The sequence below is a fragment of the Lontra canadensis genome, unplaced genomic scaffold, assembly GCF_010015895.1.
Source record: "Lontra canadensis isolate GAN:19392208 unplaced genomic scaffold, GSC_riverotter_1.0 scaffold35, whole genome shotgun sequence".
In the NCBI taxonomy this organism is placed as follows: Eukaryota; Metazoa; Chordata; class Mammalia; order Carnivora; family Mustelidae; genus Lontra; species Lontra canadensis.
Window position 1 is genome coordinate 12,210,363 of NW_022631029.1, and position 24,980 is coordinate 12,235,342.

The following is a 24,980-nucleotide window of genomic DNA, read 5'->3' on the forward strand; positions in this document are numbered from 1 at the left end:
CCTGCTCCACTCCAGCAACCCTTGGTTTGTTTCCCAAGATTAAGAGTCTCTTATGGTTTGTCTCCCTCCCCGGTCCCATCTTGTTTCATTTTTTCCTTCCCTTCCCCCCACCCCTGCCCTGCCTCTCAAATTCCTCATATCAGAGAGATCATATGAAAATTGTCTTTCTCTGACTAACTTATTTCTCTCAGCGTAATACCCCCTAGTTCCATCCACGTCTTGCAAATGGCAAGATTTTGGGGGGGTGGGGTTTGATGGCTGCATAATATTACATTGTGTATATATAACACATCTTCTTTATCCATTCATCTGCTGATGGACATCTAGGCTTTTTCCATAGTTGGCTATTGTGGACATTGCTGCTATAAACATCTGGGTACATGTGCCCCTTCAGATCACTACATTTGTATCTTTAGGGTAAATACCCAGTAGTGCGATTGCTGGGTCGTAGGGTAGCTCTGTTTTCAACTTTTTGAGGAACCTCCATCCTGTTTTCCAGAGTGGCTGCACCAGCTTGCATTCCCACCAGCAGTGTAGGAGGGTTCCCCTTTCTCCACAACCTTTCCAACATCTGGCGTTTCCTGACGTTACTTTTAGCCATTCTAACTGGTGTGAGGTGGTATCTCATTGTGGTTTTGATTTGTATTTCCCTGATGCCTCTTTGTGGAATTTTGAAGATAGAATCCTTTTGCTGAGATCATTGCTTGCTACAAGAGCCATGTGACTTTGCAGCCACTGAGCCTGCATCCCGTAATCAAAAACGTTTTCCTACATCTTGGGTCACCTCATTATGCTTTCTTATCCCATTTTGCTGCCTTGCCCCACTACCAGTGTTGCTTTACAACAACTGGGTAGAGGTCAATACACATTTCAGTTGCCGAAATAGGGGTTTTATAATAAGAAAAAGCATAAAAGCAGGGTTGCAAATAAGTTAGAGAAAAAATAGGTATGAAAATTTTAAGCTTCCATATGGAACTTTCAGGAATATAATGATTGTGACTGGTCACCTTGGGCTGCCTCCTGCTTTCCAAAAATACTTTAATTCTTTCTCCATTTGGGTCACTTTTGATGGGAAACATGGACTTCTGCTTCCATATACTACTGTAACGGGTGGTGTTCAAAGCCTGAAAATCATGGGAACAAACTCCAGAATCTGAAGTGTTTGGAAGCAGGGAGGTGAACCCTGGGGCCATCTGGTGGAAACGCCTTGCTGACAGATGTGGGAGACGAGGCTCCAAAAGTTGAAGACTCATGCAGGTGTAAAAGCAATCCCGAGCACAAGATCCAGGCCTTCTGACTCAGGCCTGAGATCATCCCTCTCTGTCATGATCACAGGCGTCCCTGGGTCCTGGGACACTCTGATCCTGTGTGTGGCTTCGCCTCTGTCAGGAGGACCAGCGAGGTCTGGAGGTACTCGTTTCCCTGCGGCCTCCCGGAATCCACGATCCCTGGAGATACCCAGCACTAACACTGTTGCTTCTGGAAAGGAGAATGTAGAGGTCAAACATGAAAGAGTGGCCTCTGGCTGGGCCACCCTTGGGTAATGAAACAGGAAGGACATCTGATGAGAAGCCACACATGTATTTTGTCTTCCAAGGCTTTGGGACAATCACCAGCTTCTCCCCAAAACTTTACTTGCCTTTGGTGTCTCCTTTGCACAGCCAAAGTAGAGTTGTGTTTTCAATGTGTCCTGGGTTGCCTGAAGGATTTCTCAGAAACCTCAAGCAGTTGGATAAGCTGTGTGATCTCCATTACCACCCTCTGGAAAACCTTTGGCTAATATTTCACAATGGCCCTGGAATCTGGGGTAGCTTGGCTTCTCAGTGACCTGGCTTCCGTGGCTTCTCTGAGGGTAGATCAAAGACTTCAGAACAGCCCGAGCATGTGAAATGATGGCTAACTGTTCTCCGTTCTTCCACAGCTATTTGTTCTCGAAAGCCCATCCTTTACATCTTTTTCCAAAAACTGTACACGGCATTCATTCTCCAAAGCAGCTGAAAAGCTAATAGACATTCTCATTTTATTCCACCCCGACTACAGGCAAATCTATTGCTAGATGAGTTTATCTGAATTCCATTTGCTTAGACCTTCTGAAATGAATACATTTGAATTCATTTGTAGTTTTCCGAGGAGAGGGAAGTGATGCTTTGAGGGGTGAAGCAATGTCTGTGTTAGTTTATATAAATGGGTCTTTACGAGAACAAACATCCTCACACCACGTTACCATATCAGGTCTATTGGTTTATACAAAATTTTCATTAAGTGATGCTAAATTATACACGAGGGGATTTTCAAAAATGAGTTTTTCCCTTTGAACAGCCATATATTTATGTTTCTTTGGGTTGCGTTGGCGGATTAAATATATTTTTCCTTTTAAAGCTAACACTGGGGAGAAATATGCATCAATAAGTATGTAAGTTATAACTCCAATTCCCAACAAACTGCATTTGCTGTATTTGGTAACACTCTAATACTGTTTCTTTCCATAATAATTAGAGCAGAATTGAGACGCCATAAAAGAAACTCCAGACTTTGCTGTCATTTGTTGGAGGGGGTGGGGAATTCAGAAGCGTTTGGCTTCTTTGGAAGTTGAAATTTTTTATTATTGTATTTGTATTTCTAAATGACTGTGAATAGGACAGTGGTGGGTAAACTCATGAATGTTAATCTGGCTGTAGCTTCCGCTTTCATAACACTTAGTTATTCCGTCCTTTATTACGCTCTTATAGACATTGATGGTTCAACAATTGGAGCTTTTAAACTAATGGAAGGCTTTCAACCAAATAGAATGCCTTCATTACTAGTGAGCAGGGAGATCTGAATGTGAATTGAGGTGGTTTAAACTAATCTAACATTTTTATAAAAGACTGATACCCATAATTTATGTTTATTTTCAGTTTTCTTTGATTTGAATAAACGAGGGCAGGGATTTATATCATTTCTCATCTTTGCAAAAACATGCCTAACCTGGGGCCCAACTGCATTAGGCGGTATAACAAACAAACCTGAAATGTCAGCGGATTAACACACGGAAGTTTATTTTTTTGCTTATGTAAATGCTGCTGTGTGTCTGTGAGTGATCCAGGGCATTTCTCTTCCAGTGGGAAACTCAGGGACCCAGCCACCTTCCATTATCTGGAATATGAAGCTTCTGTTACATTATCTGGAATATGATTCCAGGGGGAGACTCGGGGACCCAGGCACCTTCCATTATCTGGAACATGAAGCTTCCGTTGTATTTTCTGGATTATGATTCCAGGGGGAGACTCGGGGACCCAGGCACCTTCCGTTATCTGGAATATGAAGCTTCTGTTACATTATCTGAAATATGATTCCAGTGGACAACTCCAGGGCCCAGGCAACTTCCATTATCTGGAAAATGAAGCTACTGGAATCGCCACAAGAGGGAAAGACAGTGTGTAGTACTGAGCCCTCTCTCAAGTTCTTTAGATGTTGAGTGACGCCTGTCACATACAGTCTTTGCCCATTGGCTAAACTAGTTACATGGCCCACAGGAACTACAAAGGATATTAGGGCATGGAGGAGACTACGTGGGATCCTCTGCACTGCCGTTTTAGCCACCCCAACACGTCACAGGTGCCTGGCAAGTGTTAATTGAGAGAGCAAATGAATGAATCATGAATCCTATTAAACTGCCTGGAAGCCAGAGAAAGCTATTGCTATTGCCAATGGAGAAGGGATTGAAAAGCACTGGAGATATATTAACCTTAAATAGGTTTTTGTGTGTATTTGCATCATCAACAGCTTGAAGATTTGGTTGCTGGTTTTAAGTCTAGGTATCTTGGCTCTGCCCCACAATGATTTTTTTTTTTTTCAAGGTCCTGACACAGCAGCCTGAAAACATTCCATGTTTTGATCCGAAAGGCCTCTAAAGCAAACAGCGTCTTGTGGTTTATTAGGTGGAAGTGTTTCAGAGCCTTTGCAGTGTGCTTGGTAGAATGGACCATGTTAAGGTTACAGAGAAGGTTAACCTCCATTGACAAGATGAAATTGAAGCCATTTTCTTTCGCCACAGAGCGGTTCCCAATCTGTATTGTCAGCACGGGAGAGTTTATCCATTTTCTCCAAAACATTATCTCAAATGAAGTGTCAGGGCACTAAATGGATTTACCGGCTTCTCTTATTTGTTATTTTGATGTTCATTTTTTTTATCCCATTTATTTATTGCCATATGAAGTTAAAACCATAACAGAAATAAACGGGAGGCCGAGCAAGAAAAAGATCACAACCTTACAGTCTTCCACCTTATTCTTGAGTAATTGTCACAGAATCCTTAAGGAATGTCCTTATGTTTAATTTCTAGTTTTCCTTTTCTTGACTCATGACATCTCATTTCCTCAACTTATTGTAATTCAAACAGGTCAGCTCACTTAAACGTATTCAGAACACCCACGAAGTGCAAGATGATGTATAATATAGGTATGTTGCAATGGAAGCATGCTTTTCCATGATACCTTGTTAACTTGCAATTCTGGAAAGCAGTCCAGGGCAACCAAAAATGGCATAGGTGTTGGACTGCATCACATCGGGTTTCCAATGTAGATTTTGCTACCTCCTAGCTGTAGGACCCTCAGACAATTACATAGTCATGCCCAGCTGCAGTTTCCTCATGGGATCATAGGGTACAGGAGAGTATGTGGGAGAACTTAAGAGATCCTAAGCAAGGACACAGTACAGTATCTGGACATATCACTCTTGCTGTAGCTTCAGATAACACCGGTATTTTATGAAATGACCATTGAAATTTGTGTTGAAAATACAATAACATTTTTCTAGATTTTACAAAAATCTGTATATTCTCGATGTGTCTAGAAAAGCTTATGGTTGCTCTTCATTCCATTCTTTACCCTGACCCCCAAAAATATCCCCACCCCAAGCATATACTAGGTCAGTCTTTGGAAACCTAGCCCTGCACATGAGGCACCCTAGTGGTCACTGCACTAATTATCACTTATTTTTTTCTTTATCTGAGAAGCTGTTCATAAGATGTCAAGTAGTGATGGAAAAGACATTATAATTTGTTACCTTGGTAACTGGCAGTGGCTGTTCCCCTCCTTTTGTGGTATGTATGCTGTGGCCTTGAATGTCTCTTCCTCTAATTAACATCCTGTGAGAAATGCAGAAGTAAATCATCAGAGCAACTGGACTACTGTGATAGTAAGTGCTAGAACATTCAAAATTGCAGTACTCACTATGATAATAAGGCCACATATTCTATGTCTCCCTTTTAATTGCTTCTTCACTCTTCTCAGTAAGCATGGCAAAATTATCATGATGTAGAGACTAGGGGGTGATTTATTTCTTGCTTAAATTGGGCTTTATGAAGTTTTTTTAAGTCTGTTGGGAATTGAAGAAGAACAGTTTAGGTATATAATTTAAATACAGTTTAATACACTAATAGGCAGCACCGTGAATATGGATTTACCTTAGAGGCAGGGGATGTCGTCATGCATAAAGGCATCATGCTCTAAAACCCAAGCACCCTGGTTGAGTTTTGCTCTTCCACATTTTGCTATTCGGTTAGGGATTTTTTTTTTTTTACTTGAACCAGAACATCTATTTATTAGACACTTAAGTAGCTTGCTATAGGATGATTTATTAGATTTGTAAGCTGTTGTGCTGGTTTGGACCTTGAAGTCACATGTTTGGTTCAACCTACAGTTCTTTTTTTTTTTAAAATATTTTATTTATTTATTTGACAGAGATCACACGTAGGCAGAGGGGCAGGCAGAGAGAGAGAGGAGGAAGCAGGCTCCCCGCTGAGCAGAGAGCCTGATGCGGGGCTTGATCCCAGGACCCTGAGATCATGACCTGAGCCGAACGAAGGCAGAGGCCTTAACCCACCGAGCCACCCAGGCGCCCCCAACCTACAGTTCTTAAATGTGAGCCATGAAACAATCAATGATTTCTCACTGACAATTTCATATACAGTATGTTAGGTCAGTAAGTCCTTATAAAATCTTCTGTAGTATAGTATAGTAGACACATTTTGAAGTCTCTGGCCAGGCTCAAAATGACCCTCCCTGCCATAGTAGCCCCTTCGTTTATGAGGATGGGCTCCAAGAACCATGTTTACGTAGCTTGACCTTATTACCGTTCCACTCACCCAGGACTACTTGACACATGGGTGGACCAGTCATATTCCCTCACCTTGGATTTGCGAATTGGGTCCAAAATTTCAGTTTATTCTGGATTAATCTCTGAGTAGAAAGGTGCAAACAGGTCTTTCTCTTTGCTCTGTGAACCTATGGGCCAAGAAAACTAGCCTTTAGAGAGGAGACTGGAAAGGGACAGAAAGGAAAAGTGAGAGAACTTGGCCCAGGAGTCTGGTGGCTTTCTTGATCCCAGTTCCAAGACTTTCCTGAGGCCAGGCTGCTTGCAGTCCCTTGAATTCCATCAAGCACTTCTGTATCTTGGGATAAATTTTGTTACTTCTAAAAGTAAATAAATAAATAACATAAGTAGTTGTTTCTGTTTCTCTTTCACTTGTGGAAAAGACTGAGGCTCAGGGAAGTTAATCTTATGGCAAGCGTTGATGGCAGTGTTTCTCAGCTCTCGGTCAGGGTCCAGCAACCCAAGCAAAATGAGAATCAAAAACTGAAAGGGGATCTTTGGCTCACTTATCTGGGTATTCTAGGGTGTAACTCTGCCGTTAAGCATGACTAGAGTCAAGATTCGACCCAAATCATTGGATCAAATTTCTTTCCTTGCGAGCTCTTGTTCCATTTGTTTTTGTGTGGCTTTGTTCTCAGAAGAGTGGTCTCTGAGTGTGGGGCAAGATGGCCATTGGTAGCCCCGAGCAGCAGCCCTGACTGATACAAAAGTATGTCAGAGTCAGTCTCCCAGCATCCATTGCATTGTCTGAAAAAGGACTCTGATTGGTCAGCCTGGGTCACATGCTGGAGTGTGAGGATCCCCTTGATCGACATCTCCCCCTATATCAGAAGTTTGGGGTTCCGTTACTGAAATAAGGGAGAAGAGATGCTGAACAGACCAAAGCAATCTTATTCGCCACTTGCTGTTTTTTCCCACCTGAGTCGAAGAGACAGCTGATGCGCATCTGTGTGATAGACTCCCAGATGTAGTTTTTCTCCTCCAGCTGCTAGTCACTTCCACTCTGTCCCACTCAAGAAAATCAATCTGGATACAGATGATTACAGCTTATTATTCAGATAACCTTAAATCTACTCTAACTAATTGGAAAAAGGCAGTCCTTTGCAAATGTGAGTATTTCCACCATTTGTTGTAACAAGACTGACACATCTCCCACTTGCATGGGGTACAGATCGTGGGGTGGAAATCCCTACTTTCAGATGAATATTATCTAGATCCATCTGAGATTGATGGTGAGGATAATTATATCAGTATCTTTTTTGACACAAGCCTACATACACGTTTGAGTGCATCCCAACAGCCAGACCCCGTTGTGGACACTGGGCTTCAAGCTATGAACAAGAAAGAAAAAATTACTATATTCGTATGGAGCTCAAGTTTTAATGAGGGGAGATGTACATAAACTTATGAACAAATAAAAAGAACTTGAGCTACTGAGTGCAATAAAGAAAATAAAACAGGGTATTGGACCTGTTGTTGTCCAGTATGATAGTCACTAGGCATGTACAGCTATTTAAAGTCAGATTAAAGTTTATTAAAATGAAATCAAGTTAAAAAAATAAGTTCATCAGTCACACTAGTGACATTTCATGTGCTTAATAACCGTAAGTAGCTCATGGCTGTTGTATAGATAGTGCAGATATAGAGTATGTCCATCATTGCTTAAAGTTCTGTGGCATTGGTCTTGACAGTGACTACAAAGATACAGCCAGGGGTGCTTAGGAAGGCTTGCTGCAAAGCTGGAATTTACGTTCAGACCTAAAGTGACCCATGCCAAGGTCTCGGGAATTAGCATTCCAGGAAGATCAGAGAGTAAATGGAAAGACCCTGGGATGGAAGCAAACTTGGCCTATTTCAAGATCCAGTTGATGCCCAATGTGTTTGATTGAGCTGGGAGGGCGGGGGGGGGGATTGAGCTGGGGCGGGGGGAGAGTTTGATCAAGTATGATCTTGGGTTTTATCCTGCACTAATGGAAACCATTGCTTAAACAAAGTAGTGACAGCTTTGTTTAATTTCTGAAGAATTGTTCTGGCTGCTGGTGGGGAAGGGGAGTGGCAAGGTTAGAAGCAGCACACAGAAAACTTTCAGAAATCATTTGATGAATGAAAAACCTGATGAAAGGGCCCAGCCAAGCTAGGGTGTCAATTAGTCTGACATCTCTTTGCTAGAGCTTGGGCCATGATAGAGCTCACAGAGAGATGTCCAGCTGCCTTGAAAGGTCTCCTATCATGATGTCAGATCGAGAGGTCCGCCAAATAGACCCTAGAGCATCCTGAACCCTAGATCATGCAAGTTCCCCCGACAGCATGCTCTTTCAAGGCCAGGGCTTGGCTCACTGCTGGCTGCCCTCAGCTCTTCTGAGCTCCCCCCATGTCTTGGGGACCACTTCAGGGCATATGGGATATTCATCCCTTCATATTTCTTCATTGATCTATTGTGCTTCCCTCTGTCCTTTGTCTACCAGTCATCTCCATCCTGATAGCGGCTTCTACCATCTATCAAAACCCTGTTAGCTAGAACTCTATGAAATTACCAACCAAGACCCACAAAAAAGGCAGCCTTCTACAAGACAACCCAATACTGTGAGTCAAGCACTAAACTAAGTGCTTTTTGTTTTTGACCCTTTCTTTCTTTATTTATTCCTCACAGTGACTCCTCTCTCATGTGGGTGGTTGTAATTCCATTTTATGGATGACCTAATGGAGAGACTGTGGCAAAGCAGCAGAGCGGGGATTTGAACCCAGCATGCTGGAGTTAAATGCTCCCACTCCAGGGCTCTTAAAACTAAATGCCAAGTGGCCGGTGAGCTTGCAGGAAGCCGCAGTCCAAGGCCTGCGTAAGTAGCTTGTGAAGTAGGCCATTAATACTAGTACTAGAATATTCTCAAGTGGCCAGAGGTTCCAGATGGCTGGGAGTGGGATATACATTATCTGCTTTTTTTTTTTTTTTAAAGAACTGTGACACTTGGGGAATTATAAGTGAGTTAATGTAACATTAGTACCTAGAAATATTCTGGAACAGATCATTAAAAAATCAATTTTCACACATGCGGAGAAGATGAGATTATTAAGTAGTAATCAGACAGCACTAGACCTTCGGAGAGGGGCACGGATCAGTAGCCATGTAGGTCGCTCCCCCACAGGACCCGCATGCACTGGGAGTTTGGTATTTGCTTGGCTCATTTGGAACTAATACTCCTAGTAATTTTTATTTTTTAATCTAAGTTGTAAAAAGCTGGCCATCATCCCAGAGCAGGGAAGGGGGGAAAAATGAGGAAAAGAGGAGAGAACCAAAACACATGAAGAGTCTGCTAAGGGCACCGCGCCCATTGCTTTTGTACATTTCATCCCCTTCAATCGGCAGAAAGACCTAAAGAGGCGGGTGGCACCATTGCCCTTTCATAGACAAGGAAACTGAGTCACAGAGCTGGTAGAGTGCCCTTTGGAAACAAACATGGTTTCAACCTTCGGCATCAGGCGCTGAAGCCCCTCCTCTCCTTCCCACACTCGGCTGGTTTTCTGCTTCACAAGTGGAGCAGGGTAGAATCGAGGCGGAGCGGTCCCTGGGATGGGAACCAGGAGGCCTGCCCAGATCACTCCCCTAGCTGGGAATGAAGTTCCAGGTGGGCGGTGGGAAGGGTGTGCGCAATGGGTTAGTGAAACATGAAAACGTAAGTGGTGCAGACAAGGAGTATTGTATCCGTTCATTCATCCCGACGCCTGACCGAGGATGTCCAGGCGCTGTGCTTGGTGCTGGGAACGTGGGGATGAGGAAGGCACTGGGTCTCTGGGAAGGACAGAAGCTCCTGAAACCCTGGGATGCATGAGGGCCTGTGTGCCCTTAGGGGGCTTACTTCCCCCAAACAAACCCTCTAAGAGCAAATGCTGTGAAGGAAAGAGCCGAAATCCCCACTGATTTCCTGAGTGGGGAGAGCAGATCAGAGCAGGTGGGGTGTCTGGGAAGAGAAAGACGACAGGGTAGTGGAGAGGCATGACCTTAACCTCGACTGCCTTTGACTGAGGTGTCACGTGTGAGAGGACCTCGACGGGCCTCTGTGAGGGAGTTCATAGTCACCTCACTTTATAGGGGAGGGCGTTGAGGCACATAAAGATCAGGTAGGGAGAGAGGGATGATTGGGTGGAGAGGACAGGGGCTGAGTAGAGACTGAAGTCAGTCATGGGGCCGGTGGCGAGGGGGGTGGGGAAATGCACACAAGACAGGGACCCACCCAGGCTGGAGGCGAGCATCCCCGTGGGGCCTGGGTGATGAGGCGAGTCTTCCTGATAGGTTCTCGGGATTCTTCATCATCAAGATGTGATGAGTGTACCAGTTAGGACTCAGTGCTTGCCAGTAACAGAAACCCAGTCGAGGGAGCTCCGCAGAGTTTACTACAGACTGAGAGGGGGACCGCCTCAGGGAGTCCCAGGGCATTGCTTCTGCCTGCCTGAAAGGGTGGGAACTGGGGCAAAAGCCTTCTGTGGAGACAAGCCTGTTGTTCCAACAGTAACAAGAGGGCTGTGTGGCAAGTGTGGTGAGAGCTGTTCCATGCAGGAGACCTGGTGGGCAAGGTGGGCAGCGGCTGGACCAGAGAGACTTTCAGACCTGGAGAAGGGCTTCTTTTTTTTTGGGGGGGGGGGGCGCAGAAAACTGCTGCAAAGTGCCATCTGATTCTCATTTCTCAATAGTCACCGGCTACCACCTAGATGGATGGCAGGGGACAGGGAGTCGGCCGGAAGCCCAGCCGGTCGCAGCTGCCACAGCCCTCTGTGAGGGGACAGTCACTGTGACGGTTAATTTTCTGTGTCAACTTGGCTAGGCCACGGTGCCCAGCTGTTTGTTTGGTCAAACTCCAGTTGCAGTGTTGCCATGAAGGTATTTTTCAGATGTGATTAACATTTACAGTCAGTAGACTTGGAGTAAAACAGATGACCCTCCCTAACGAGGGGCACCTTCTCCAATCAGCTGAAATCCTTAAGAAGCAAAGACAGATTCTGTGAGGAAGAAGCAATTCTGCCTCAAGATGGCAACATGAAAGCCCTGCCCGAGTTTCCAGCCTGCCTGACCTGCCCCCTGGAACCTAGACTCAAGACTGCAGTAGCTTATCCTACAGATTTGGGACTTCCGAGTCCCCACAGCCAAACAAGCCAATTCCTTCAATAAATCAGTATCTCCCTCTTTTTCTTGGAGTTCTCCTGGAGAACCCAGGCTAATCCAGACATTTTTTGTGTGGGTTCTTGCTTTGCTTGACCATGGGTTCTGGGCCCAACCCTCAGGCTGGATTTTACCAGTTGGAGTTGTCCTCAGGATCAGGGGCCCGTAGTGAGAGAGGCAGAGGCCCAGCTCCCAGGGAGTTCAGTACTGGTCGGTTAGACAGGACACACACATAGGAAACAACTGTAGAACCATAGTGGCAGGATTTAATTAGAGCCCAAATGTGTGGAACAGATACTTCCCGCCCATGAAGCAGGCCCTCTGTAGTGAGGCCTTGTAGTTCTGTTATGCAACTTATCCCGCCGGAAGGGGAAACGGAAGTCACCCTTGGAAAGAGTGTGTCTCGGCCTGGGTCCCACATTGTGATCACTTGGGAGAGGCTTTAAAAAAAAAAAAAAATACCGCCTTCGGATTCGGATTCGGATGTAATTGCTCTGAGGTTTGGCTTGGACATCTGGATGTCGCCAGGCTCCCCAGCTGGACTTGAAAGGCACTGCCTTAGGACATCTTGACTGGGAAATGAGGTGCCCCTCACCTGGAAAGAGTAAAGAGGGAACCAGGGCCCCAGTTCAGAGCACTGCATGGCCGACCAGCTGCCTGTTTTTGCAAATAAAGTTTTATTGGAACATAGCCACACCCATTTGTTTATGTATTATAATTGGTTACTTTTGCTAAAACAGCAGAATAGAGTGTTGTGACAGAGACCGTCTGGCCTGCAAAACCTAAAATATTTACTCTCTGGTTCTTTACAGAAACAGTTTGCCAACCCCTAAACTAGGAAGTGATGAGTTTTCGAGGATGTGGGTGGTTTCTGGGGGGAGGCTGGGCCACCATTACCGAGAGAGCATATGTCCTTGGGTTGAGATACAGCCCTCTCCGCACATATAGGCAGTTACCACCAACCAAAGAGCTCACACAGACTGAAGGCGTTTTGCCACCTAGTGATCATTCCTATTGAAATTTCACTCTATATGGTGACTGGAATCTGGTTGAGTCAATGAGATGGCCCGAGCTGTTGGGTTCTACAGCTTTTTACAGAGGGGTAGAGTGATGAAGTGTTTTCCCCTTGACCTCCTCTAGCTTCCTTCCCCCCAACCCCTGCCATGGGAGACATTGCTTACAGCGTGATCGTCCTGTCCTGCTGAGAACATTCCCTGGGAGCCCTAACTGTAAAGATGAGTCTTAGGATACCTCCAGTGGGACACCTGGTGACCACTTGGATTCTGACAGTCATTTGAACTGTTATTCAGCCTACAAGTGCTAGGTGCTGGGCATACAACAGTGAGCAAACACAGGTTCCTGTGGTTGCAGAACTAGTCCCGTGGGGTGGGGAGCTGCATTAACAAAGCATTAACGAGGACTTGTAAAGCCAGCCCCTCCCCCAACCAACCCCCACCCCCCCAGTAAATGCTGAGAAGGACACCTACCTGATCAAAAGATCCTTTGAGGACTGGTGCTTATAACGCCTCTCATCCCAGATATTCCAAGTGCACGTAGTATACTCTCAGAATGAGTTAAAGGCCCTGAGAAGTCCTGAAATGAAGACATCTCTTGGCTCTTCCTTAAACCCCAGCTCTTCCTGCGTTTCCCAAACTTGGCTCACCATGACCCACATTTAAAAAAAAGAAAATCCCTTACCCCATCCCTTACCATGGGGTGGCTTTCTGTTGCTCAGGTCGTCATTTGGAAATGCTGCTGTGGAGCCCTGCTGAGAGGTGCTGCCCCCCGGGGGGTGCACAGAGTGAGCCCCTGGGATGCCCAGGGGGTATATGTCACATTATTCCTCTTTGCTTTTATGATTATTTTTGTAGTTCGATAGTGTGCTCATGCTAGTATTTATAATAGTTGGTGGGTAGTACCCATGAGTTATAAATATAGAGGGAGATGGTACTCAAACACTTTTTTGAAAAAGAATTTTTTTAGAGCAGTTTTAGGTTTGTGACAAAATTAAGGGGAGAGTACAGAGATTTTGCACACACCCCTGTACGTGCCCGGCCTCCTGTGTCAGCAGCATCCCCCACCAGGATGGTGCATTTTACCAACAATGAACCTGCATGGGCACCTCATCACCCAGGACCCATAGTTTATCTTGGGGTTCACTTGTGGTGCCTCTCATTCTCTGGGTTTGGACCCATGTGTAATGATATGTATTTATCATTATAATAGCATATAGACCATTTTCAGTATCTAAAAAAACCCCTCCATGCTCTGCTTTTTCATCCGTCTAGCCCCTATTTTTGGCAACCATTTACCTCATTATTGCCTCCAGAGTTTTGCCTTTTCCAGATCGTAATATGGTTGGAATTATACGGTACTTAGCCTTCTCAGACTGGCTTCTTTCACTTCGTGATATGCATTATCCTTCCTCCTGGTCTTTTTGTGGCTTGTGAGCTCATTTCTTTTTAGTGCTGAATAATATTCCAGCATTGGATGTATCACAGTTTAATTGTTCACCTACTGAAGGACATCTTGGTTGTTCCCCAGTTTTGGCAATTATGAACGAACCGGCTAGATAAACATTCGTGTGCAGGTTTTTACATGGACATCAGTTTTCTTTTCTTTCGGGTAAATGCCAAGGAGCAGGGTTGCTGGATCATGTGGTAAGAGTATGTTTAGTTTTTTTTGTTTTTTGTTTTTTAATTTTTAAAAGATTTTATTAGTTGATGGAGAGGGAGACAGCGAGAGAGGGAACACAAGCAGGGGGAGTGGGAGAGGGAGAAGCAGGCTTCCCACCGAGCAGGGAGTCTGATACGGGGCTCGATCCCAGGATCCTGGGATCATGACCTGAGCCAATGGCAGACACTTAACGACTGAGCCACCCAGGCGTCCCATGTATGTTTAGTTTTGTTTAAAAACAAAACAAAAACCCACCAAACTGTTTTGCACACTGGCTGTCTCCTTTTGCATGCCCACCAGTAACTTTTGAGGGTGTCCGCTGCTCCACACCCTTCACAGCATTTGGTGTTGTCCGAATTCTGGATTTTGGTCACTCCTACTAGGCACATAGTGGTGTCTCATTGTTGTTTTCTTTTGCATTTCTCTGATGACACACGATGGAGAGCATCTTTCCACATGCTTTCTTGCCATCTGTATATATCCTATGTGGAAGTGTCTGTTGAGGTCTTTAGCCCATTTTTTAATCCAGTCGTTAGTTTTCTTATTGTTGAGTTTTAAGAGTTTTTGGTCTATTTTGGATAACAGTCCTTTATTAATGTGTCTTTTGCGAATGTTTCTTCCCAGTATGTGGCTTATCTTCTCATTCTGTTGATGTTGTCTTTCATGGAGCAGAAGTTTTTAATTTTAAGGAGGTCCAGTGTATCGAGTACTTTTTTCATGGGTTGTGTCTTTGACTTTGTACCTAAAAAAGCATCATCGAACCCAGGGTCATCTAGTTTTCTCCTGTGTTACCTTCAGGAGTTTTGTAATTCTGCATTTTATATTTAGGTCGCTTATCCATTTGGAGGTAATTTTTGTGAAGGGTATAAGATCTGTATATAGATTCATTTTTTTTTTTTTTGCATGTGGACATCCGGTGGTTCCAACACCATTTGTGGAAGAGACTGTATTTGTTTCTTTATCAAAGATCAGTTTTTGTATCAGATCCACTGTATTTATGTGGATCTATTTCTGGGCTCTCTTCTACTGATCTGTTTGTCTATTCTTTCTCCAATACTGTGCTGTCTTGATTACTGTCGTTTTAGGGAAAGCCTTGAAGTTGGGTAGTGTCAGTCCTCCGACTTTGTTCAATATTGGGCTCCTAAATTTTAGTGAGAGAAATGATTTATTCCAGCCAGAAAATCTTATTTTTATTTACTATGGAAAATCTTATTTATTTTTTTAAAATCTCATAACACCCTACTGCAGGGGTTAGCAAACTATAGCCCGCAGGCCAGATCTTTTTTGTCATTGTGTAAAGTTTTGGGAAATAGAGTTTGAATGAAGCACAGCCAGGCTCATTCTTTTATGTATTGTCTGTGGCTGGTGTCCTGTTACAACAGCAGGGTTGAGGAGATGCAGTAAAGACTCCAGAGGTCCCAAAGCCTAAAATATTTACTCTCTGACCCTTTACAGAGAAAAGTATGCCTACACCTATCCCTGTCTTACTGACGCTTTTAGACACTTACTTAGTGGACCACTGCATTCTGAGCTGGTGCGTGCTAGGTGCTGGGCAACAGCGCACCCGCCATTTTGCCTCTGGTATATATTTGCCACATTTTGTCCCCTGGTTTAGTGTCCTGTGTGCCCTGTCACACTTAGTAGGTTATCGGATTTACTCACAAAAGAATTAATTTACTCTGACCCCATGGGTGACAGGGATTCAGAAATACTGAGATGGAGTAATATATCTTTTCCTTGATCATATAGACAAAGCCACTGAGCCCCGTAATTATAGCAATGAATTCCAAGGACCAAGAAACGATTCTTCTTGTTTGCACTGAGTCAGCCTTTTCAAAATCAATACAGAATGGACAAATGGATTTGGGGAGGAGGCACAGAACTCCCAGTCATCCGTGGTGAATGATAAGCAGAATCCTGCCTGTACTTTCATCCTTCCTTTATTTGCATTCTAGTCTGTGAGGATTATTCCATTAAATGGCAGTTTAGAAGCTGCCTCCAGAGAGCCCATAAGTGAACCGTTATTGTATTGGCCTTCACCAAGCTGGCTGAGGCTTTGTGTGTTAATTTAGCATTCAGTTATAATGAAACAATGGCATTGGAGGCTTGCATTTTTACAAGCATCATAATATTATGTGAAGCACTTGGGTCTGTGGAAAGTTGAGACTTCAGTTAACATGGAGCTGTGTGAGGATTCCCCAATGACATGTTTCCTACAAAGCAGAGCCCTTGAGAAGAAGGGGCCTTCCCCTACTTGGCCAGTTCATGGGCTGGTCAAGGTGTCTCTGCCTAGTAGAGTGTTGTCTTGGTTCATGTTTCAGCAGAAAGGGCTGATTTCTTTTGTTTTGGGGTGTCATATCATAGTAAATAATTTTTCAAAAAATAGTTGTGGGTGGAATGTATTAAACTGAGTTTTGTTTCTCTCAAGTTTTTGATTTTATAATTTAAAAAAGTTAAAGTCTTTCGTGACATAATTATCTGTTTTCTGTGTGTTGAGTTTGAGGAGTTTTTTATAGATCTTGGAGATCAGTCCTTTGTCTGTACTGTCATTTGTAAATATCTTCTCCCATTCCATGGGTTGCCTCTTTACTTTGTTGACTGTTTCCTTTGCTGTGCAGAAGCTTTTGATCTTGATGAAGTACCAAAAGTTCATTTTCACTTTTGTTTCCTTTGCCTTTGGAGACATATCTTGAAAGAAGTTGCTGTGGCCGACGTCGAAGAGGTTACTGCCTATGTTCTCCTCTAGGATTCTGATGGATTCCTGCCTCATGTTGAGGTCTTTTACCCATTTCGAGTTTATCTTTGTGTATGGTGTAAGAGAATGGTCGAGTTTCATTCTACACATAGCCTTACACCAGTTAGAATGGCCAAAATTAACAAGACAGTAAACAACATGTGTTGGAGAGGATGTGGAGAAAGGGGAGCCCTCTTACACTGGTGGTGGGAATGCAAGTTGGTGCAGCCACTTTGGGAAACAGTGTGGAGATTCCTTAAGAAATTAAAAATAGAGGGCGCCTGGGTGGCTCAGTGGGTTAAGCCGCTGCCTTCGGCTCAGGTCATGATCTCAGGGTCCTGGGATCGAGTCCCGCATCGGGCTCTCTGCTCAGCAGGGAGCCTGCTTCCCTCTCTCTCTCTCTCTGCCTGCCTCTCTGTCTACTTGTGATCTCTCCCTGTCAAGTAAATAAATAAAAATCTTAAAAAAAAAAAAAAAAGAAATTAAAAATAGAGCTTCCCTATGACCCTGCAATTGCACTATTGGGTATTTACCCTAAAGATACAGATGTAGTGAAAAGAAGGGCCGTATGTATCCCAGTGTTCATAGCAGCAATGGCCACAGTTGCCAAACTGGAAAGAACCAAGATGCTCTTCAACGGACAAATGGATAAAGAAGATATGGTCCATATATACAATGGAGTATTATGCTTCCATCAGAAAGGATGAATACCCAACTTGTATCAACATGGATGGGACTGGAAGAGATTATGCTGAGTGAAATAAGTCAAGCAGAGAGAGTCAATTATCATATGGCTTCGCTTATTTGTGGAGCATAAGGAATAACATGGAGAACATGGAAAGATGGAGAGGAGAAGGGAGTTGGGGGAAATTGGAGGGGGAGATGAAGCATGAGAGACTGTGGACTCTGAGAAACAAACTGAGGGTTTTGGAGGGGAGGGAGGTGGGAGGTTGGGTGAGCCTGGTGGTGGGTATTATGGAGGGCATGTATTGCATGGAGCACTGGGTGTGGTGCCTAAACAATGAATTCTGGAGCACTGAAAAGAAATTAAAAAAAAAAATAAAAATTTAAAAAATCTTTTGTGACTTAATTTTTTTATTGAAACATAAATTTCTATGTAGTAAAATACACAGCTCTTTAGCAAATAATTCAGTGAGTACCGACAAATGAATATACCTGAGTAATTCATTACCTCATCAAGATATAGAACATTCCCAGCAACCCAGAATGTTCTCTCATGTCTCTTTGAAGTGGAAACCCCCTTCCCCTCGGAGAAGCAAATCACGTGGCTCTCACTATTGAATAATAATTTTGCCTGTTTAGAACTTCATATAAATGGGATTGCACATATGTTCATTTTTTGTTTCTGGCTTGTTTCACTCAAGATGTTTGTTAAAACCAACCATATTTTGAGTGTATAGTAGTTTTTTTCCCTAGTAATAATCCACTATATGAATATATCACAGATTTATTTATCCTTTCATCTATCGATGGACAGTGGGCTTCTAGTTTTTGGCTATTGTAAATGGGGCTTCCGTGAACATTCACACCACATTTTTGTGGCTATATTTCCATTGGATAGATACCTAGGGGTGGAATTATTGGATCATAGGGTAGATAAAAGAACTGGTAAAGTGGTTTTCCAGAGTTTTTTATATTTCCATGAGTAATGTATAGGATTTCTGCTTACTCTGCATTCTTGCCAACATTTAGTATTTTCAGAAATTTTAATGTTAGCTATGCTAGTGAATGTAAAATTGCATCTGGTTGGACTTTTAGTTTGAGTTTCCCTGATGACTAATCTCGTTGGACCCTCTTTGGCTTGTATATTAGTCATTCATACACTTTCTTTGGAAGGTGTTCAAATCTTTTGCCTTATATTTTCTTTTTCTTTTTTTTAGAGAGGGGGAGAGAGAGAGGAGTGGGGAGGGGCAGCCGAAGAGGGGGGAGAGAGAGAATCGTAAGCAGGCTCCATGCTCCCCACGGAGCCCGACACAAGGCTTGATCTCACAACCCTGAGATCACAGCCTGCACACAAATCAAGAGTTGGACACTTAACTGACTGAGCCACCTAGGTGCCCCAGCTGCCTTATATTTTCACTGATGTTTTGAGTTATAGGAATTCTTTACATAGTCTGGGCATAAGTCATTGGTCAGATGTGTATTATGAATTGTTTTTCCTCAATAATGGTTTTTCTATTTCTTTTAATAATAGTGAATTTAATGATTAAGATTTTTGAAAATTTTAAAGTCTAAATTATCGATTTTTAAAATTGTTTAAGTGCTTTGTATGTCCTAAGAAGTCATTGCCTACCTGAAGCCTACAAAGAAATTTATTTATTTTTTTTTGAGAAGTATTACAGGTTTTTTTTTTTTTTTGAGAAGTATTACATCAAACTCTGTCATCCATCTTGAATTACTATGTATGTGTTGTGAATTAGGTGTGAGGATGTTGTTTTCATATGCTTAGTCATTTGTCCCAGCACAATTCGTTGAAAATATTTTCCCCATTCAATTATGTAGGCACCTTCATTGAAACTCAGTTAACTCTGTGTGTATGGCTTAATTTCTGGATTCTCTATGCTGCATTATCTGTTTGTCTATTCTAATGCCAATACCACACTGTTTTTGATTAATTACATGTACAGTAAGACTTAAAATCAGGAAATGTCACTCCTTGGATGATTTTTTCTTTTTCAAAATTGTTTTTCATATTCTAGATCTCTTTCATTTCTGTATAAAATTTATAATTAACTTGGCACCTCCTAGAAAAAACCCACTGAGATTTTGATTGGGATTTCATTGAATTTTTAGATCAATTTGGGAAGAATTAACATCTTAATACCAAGTTCTCTAATCCTTAAATAAGGCATCTCTTCCATCTGTATAAACCTGTTTAAATTTCTCATAGCAATACTTTGTAGGTTTTAGTATACAGGTATTACACATAATTTTAAAAATTTATACTTAAGGATTTCATGTTTTTTATACTATTGTAAATGTTACTGTTCTTTCAATTTCAAATTCCAATTGTTCTTTGTTAGTCTATTAAAATATAGTTCATTTTTGTATATTGATCTTATATCATGTGATCTTGTAAAGTAAACTCACTAGTTGTAATAGATTATGTGGATTCCTTAGGGTTTTCTAACATAGATAGTCGTGTTATCTGCAAATAAAGACAGCTTTTTCCTATCCAATTCCTAAGGCATCCATCCATCCATTCATTCATTTATTCATTCGTCTTACTCTAATTACTGGGACCACCAGTACAATGTTGCATAGAAATGGTAACCCATCCTTGCCTTGTTCTAGATCCGGGGGGGAGAATATTCAGTGTTTCATAAGAAATATAATATCAGCTATAGGTTTTTTTGTAAGGTGTTCTTTATTAGATTGAGGACATTTTATGCTATGTCAAATTTCCTATAAATTTTTATGATGAGCAGAAATTGAATTCTTTCAAATGTTTTTTCCGCATTGATTTGGTAATGTGATCTTTTTCTTCTTCATTCTTTTAATGTGGTGAACTGTGTTGATTGATTTTTCAGATAAACCAACCTTGAATTCCTAGTATAAGTATAGCTTAGTCATGATGTATTATCCTTTTAATTATAGTTGGATTTGATTCAGTATTGTATTAGCATTTTTTCCTCTAGGTTAATGAGAGATATTGGTATATAACATATATATTTTTAAAGATTTCATTTATTAATATGAGGAAGAGAGAGAGAGAGAGAGCACAAGTGAAGGGCAAGGGCAGAGAGGAAGGGAGAAGCGGGCTTCCTGCTGAGCAGAGAGCCCAATGTGGGTCTTGATCCCAGGACCCTGGGATCATGACCTGAGTTGAAGGTAGACACTAAACTGACTGAGCCACCCACTTGCCCCTGTAATCTTTTTAAATGTTCATGTCTGATTTGGATTCAGAGTTATGCTACCCTCATTAAATAAGTTGAGAAATAGTTGCTATAAGATCTTTTTTTTTTCCTTATACATTTGATAGAATTCATCATGTAAGGCATCTGAGCCTAGAGCTATTTATTTTAGCATGGCTCGTAATTGTAATAGTAATAGTAATGGCTGTATATATAAAGCCAGTCATATTTTATATTTCTTCTTTTGTCCATTTTGGTAGTTTATATGTTTCAAGGAATTGGCACTTAAGTTATCAAATATTAGCATTAAGTTGTTTGTAATATTTCCTTATCCTTTCATTATCTGTAGGATTCATAATGTTGTTTCTTCTTTTATTCCTAGTACTAGTATTTTGTACTTTCTTACATTTTTCTTCATCAGTCTAGCTAGGGTTTTAAAATTTCATTAATCCTTTTAATGAACCAAATTCTGATATCTTTGATTTTTTTCCCATTATTTTTTTCTATTTTTTTAAAGATTTTATTTATTTATTTGACAGACCGAGATCACAAGTAGGCAGAGAGGCAGGCAGAGAGACGGGGGGGAAGCTCCCCGCTGAGCAGAGCGCCCTGGGATCATGACCTGAGCCGAAGGCAGAGGCTTTAACCCACTGAGCCACCCAGGCGCCCCTATTTTTTTTCTATTTTTATCATTTCTGCTTTTATCTCTATTATTTCATTCCTTCTTTTAACATTGAGTTTCATTTCCTCTTTTTCTGTCTTTTTACAGGAATATCTTAGACTATTCATCTTAAAGTTTTCTACTTTTCTATTATAAGACTTTAAATTTGTAAATTTTTCTCTAAACTCTGCATTTCTCTAAACTGCTACATCTGGCAAATATTGTTTTTTTTTTCATTACCATTCATTTCACAGTATTTTCCAATTTCTCATGTCATTTTTCTTCCTTGACTCAAGTATTATGAAGTAGTGTGCTGTTTAATTTCCAAATCTTTGGGGTTTTTCTAGATACCATCTTTTCTTAGATATCATTGATATTTTTCATGTCATTATCATATAATGACCTCTAAAATGAGCCCATTGTTATCAGAGAACATACTATGTGGGTTTTAGCTATTTTAAACTGACTGAGACTTGTTTGGTAGCCTAGTGTGTAATCTGGAAAAGAATGTGTGCTCTTCAGTTGTTAGGTATAGAATTCTATCAATTCAATGAGGTTATGTTGGTAGATAGTGTTGTTCCATGACCACCCCCCAGTAAATGTCCTTAGCACTGTGTCTTTATCAAGCCTTCTGGTGGGCAGCTTTGCAAACGTGTTGTCACAGTTAATTGCTGGAAGTATTACGGCATCTTATGTGATTGTCCCCAGAAGATAACTCTTGGAAATCTGAATCTGGATTCCTGGGGACTTTATCCCATGTGGTCTCTTGGCTGATTTGCTTAAATATTTTCACTGTAAGGAATCTTTAAAAAAAAACCAACTTTGGTTTCATTCATTTTTCTCTATTGATTTCCTGTTTTCAATTTCGTTGACTTCTGCTCTGCACATAAAACAGTTTGATTTTTTTCTTCTGGTTATTTTGGATTTAATTTGCTCTTCTTTTTTTAGCTTTCTAAAGTATAAACTTAGATGATTAATTATTTTCCTTTATTAGGAACATTTGTTCAATGTATAAATTTTCTTCTAAGTTCTGCTTTTGCTATGTCTCACAAATTTAGTAAGTTGTATTTTAACTTTTAGTTTATAATTTCTCAAGACTTCTTTTTTGAACTATGTGTTATTTAGAAGTATGTTCTTTGCTCTCTAAATATTTTGGGATTTGTCCAGCTATCCTTTTGTTATTGATGTCCAGTTTAATTCCGGTATAATATAGAAGCAGAAACTGTATGATTCCTATTCTTTTAAATTTGTTAAGGTGTGCTTTATGGCCCAGAATGTGATCTGTCTTGGTGATTGTTCCATGAAAGCTTAAGAAGAATGTATATTCTATTGTTGGATGAAGTATTCTATATATGTCAATTAGATCTCATTGATGGGGTTATTCAGTTTAACTATATTTTTACCAATTTTCTGCTTGCTGGATTTGTCAGTTAGTGATAGAGGCGTATTGAAGTATTCAAATATAATACTGAATTCATTTATTTCTCCTTGTAGTTCTATCAGTTTTTACCTCACATATTTTAACACTCTGTTGGTAGTGTATACATGTTAAGAATTGTTATGTCTTCCTGGAGAATTGACCCTTTTATCATTATGTAATGCCCGTCTTTTTCCCTAATAAATTGCCTTACTTTTAAGTCTGCTTGGTCTGAAATTAACTTGTCTACTCTTTCTTTTGATTAGTGTTGCAATGGTATATCTTTCTCTGTCTCTTTACTTCTAATCTATCTGTTCTTTATATATACAGTGAGTTTCTTGTAGAAAACATACAGTACGGTCTTGTTTTTTCATCTACTTTTAGTTTTTGCTTTTTAATTAGTGTATTTAGACCATTCACATTTAAAGTGATTATCAATATAGTTGGATTAATATTACCATATTTGAACATGTTTTTTATTTGTTGATCTTGTCTCTCTTCCTCCCTCCTTCCTTCCTGCCTGTCTTCTACTCTTTCTTTGCCTTTTCTGGATTTAATTAATTATTATTAATTAATATTAATTATATACTATTATATTATATGTAACATATATTTATATATATATTTGCCTTTTCTGGATTTAATTATTATTAATTAACACTATATATAATTACGTATTATTATTATTAGTTAATATTAAATATTTTTTGCCTTTTCTAGATTTAATTAATTTTTCTTCTTGCTTAGCATGTGAATTATACTTCCTTTGAATATTATTTTAGTGGTTACCTCATAGTTTGCAATATACCTTTACAACTAATTCAAGTCCAATTTCAAATAGTCCTGTACCACTTTATGGGTACTGTAGGTAGCTTTTAACAGTATTCCCAGTTCCCCACTCTTGTTCCAACAGTGCTGTAACTCCTTTCACTTATCCATAAAGTATAATTACCCAACAATTTGTATTATTATTTTGAATGAACTTATCTGTTAGGTCAGTTAGGAATAAAAAAAATGATTTCTAAATCATTGATTTCTGCTCTTATCTTTATTATTTCTCTTCTCCTGCTGGACTTAAGTTTATGCACTGTTCTTTTTCCAGCTTCTTTAGGTGTAAGGTTAGATTGTGTATTTAAGACTTGTAGTTTCTTTTTATTTTTTTAGAAGATTTTATTCATTTATTTGACAGAGAGAGATCACAAGCAGGCAGAGAGGCAGGCGGAGAGAGAGGAGGAAGCAGGCTTCCCGCCGAGCAGAGAGCCCGATGTGGGGCTTGATCCCAGGACCCTGAGACCATGACCTGAGCCGAAGGCAGAGGCTTAACCCACTGAACCATCCAGGCACCTCTAAGACTTGTAGTTTCTTGAGAAAGGCCTGTATTGCTATATACTTCCTTCATAGATCTGCCTTTGCTTCATCCCAAAGGTTTTGAACACTTGTATTTTCATTTTCATTTTTTTCCATGAATTTTTTCAATTCTTCTTTAATTTCCTGGTTGATCCATTCATTCTTTAGTAGGATGCTCTCTAGCCTCCTGTATTTGAGTTCTTTCCAACTTTCCTCTTGTGATTGAGTTTGAGTTTTAAAGCACTGTGGTCTGAAAATATGCATGGTATAATCTCAGTCTTTTTGTTATATGCAACGGATGAATCATTAAATTCTACTTCTGAAACTAATAAAAAAAAGAATAAGAAAATGATTATTTTATTTTACTTTCATTTATTCCTGCTGTAACAGTCTTCTTTATGTAGATCAGAGTTTCTGACCTATAACATTTTCATTTTCTTAAAGGACTTTCAGTATTTTTTGCAAGGCAAAACTAGTCCCAAAACATTTCTTCAAATTTTGTTTATATGAAAAGATATTTAGTCTCTTTCCATTTTGAAAGACAATTTTGCTGGATACAGAATTCTAGGTTGGTGGGCTTTTTCTCTGAACACTAAGTATTTTACTCCACTGTCTTCTTGCTTGCCTAGTTTCTGAAGAGAAAGCCGATATAATCCTTATCCTTGTTCTTCTAAGACCCCCCACCCCCATTTCTGACTTTTAAAAGATTTTCTTTTTGTCTTTGTCATTGTTGTTGTTTCAGTTTGGTATTATATGCTGATGTGTACATTTCTTTTTTTTTTTTTTTTAATTAATTATTTATTTATTTATTTGACAGAGAGAGAGATCACAAGCAGGCAGAGAGGCAGGCAGAGGTGGGGGGGAAGCAGGCTCCCCGCCGAGCAGAGAGACCGATGCGGGGCTCGATCCCAGGACCCTGGGATCATGACCCGAGCTGAAGGCAGAGGCCCCAACCCACTGAGCCACCCAGGCGCCCCGTGTAC

General features: G+C 41.0%; 1 protein-coding gene across 2 annotated transcripts in view; it reads left to right on the forward strand.

The window, feature by feature from the left end:
* CACNA2D3 (calcium voltage-gated channel auxiliary subunit alpha2delta 3) overlaps positions 1-24,980 on the forward strand; it is an 857,887-nt gene that overhangs the window by 306,194 nt on the left and 526,713 nt on the right. The gene's annotated exons all lie outside the window — the stretch shown is intronic.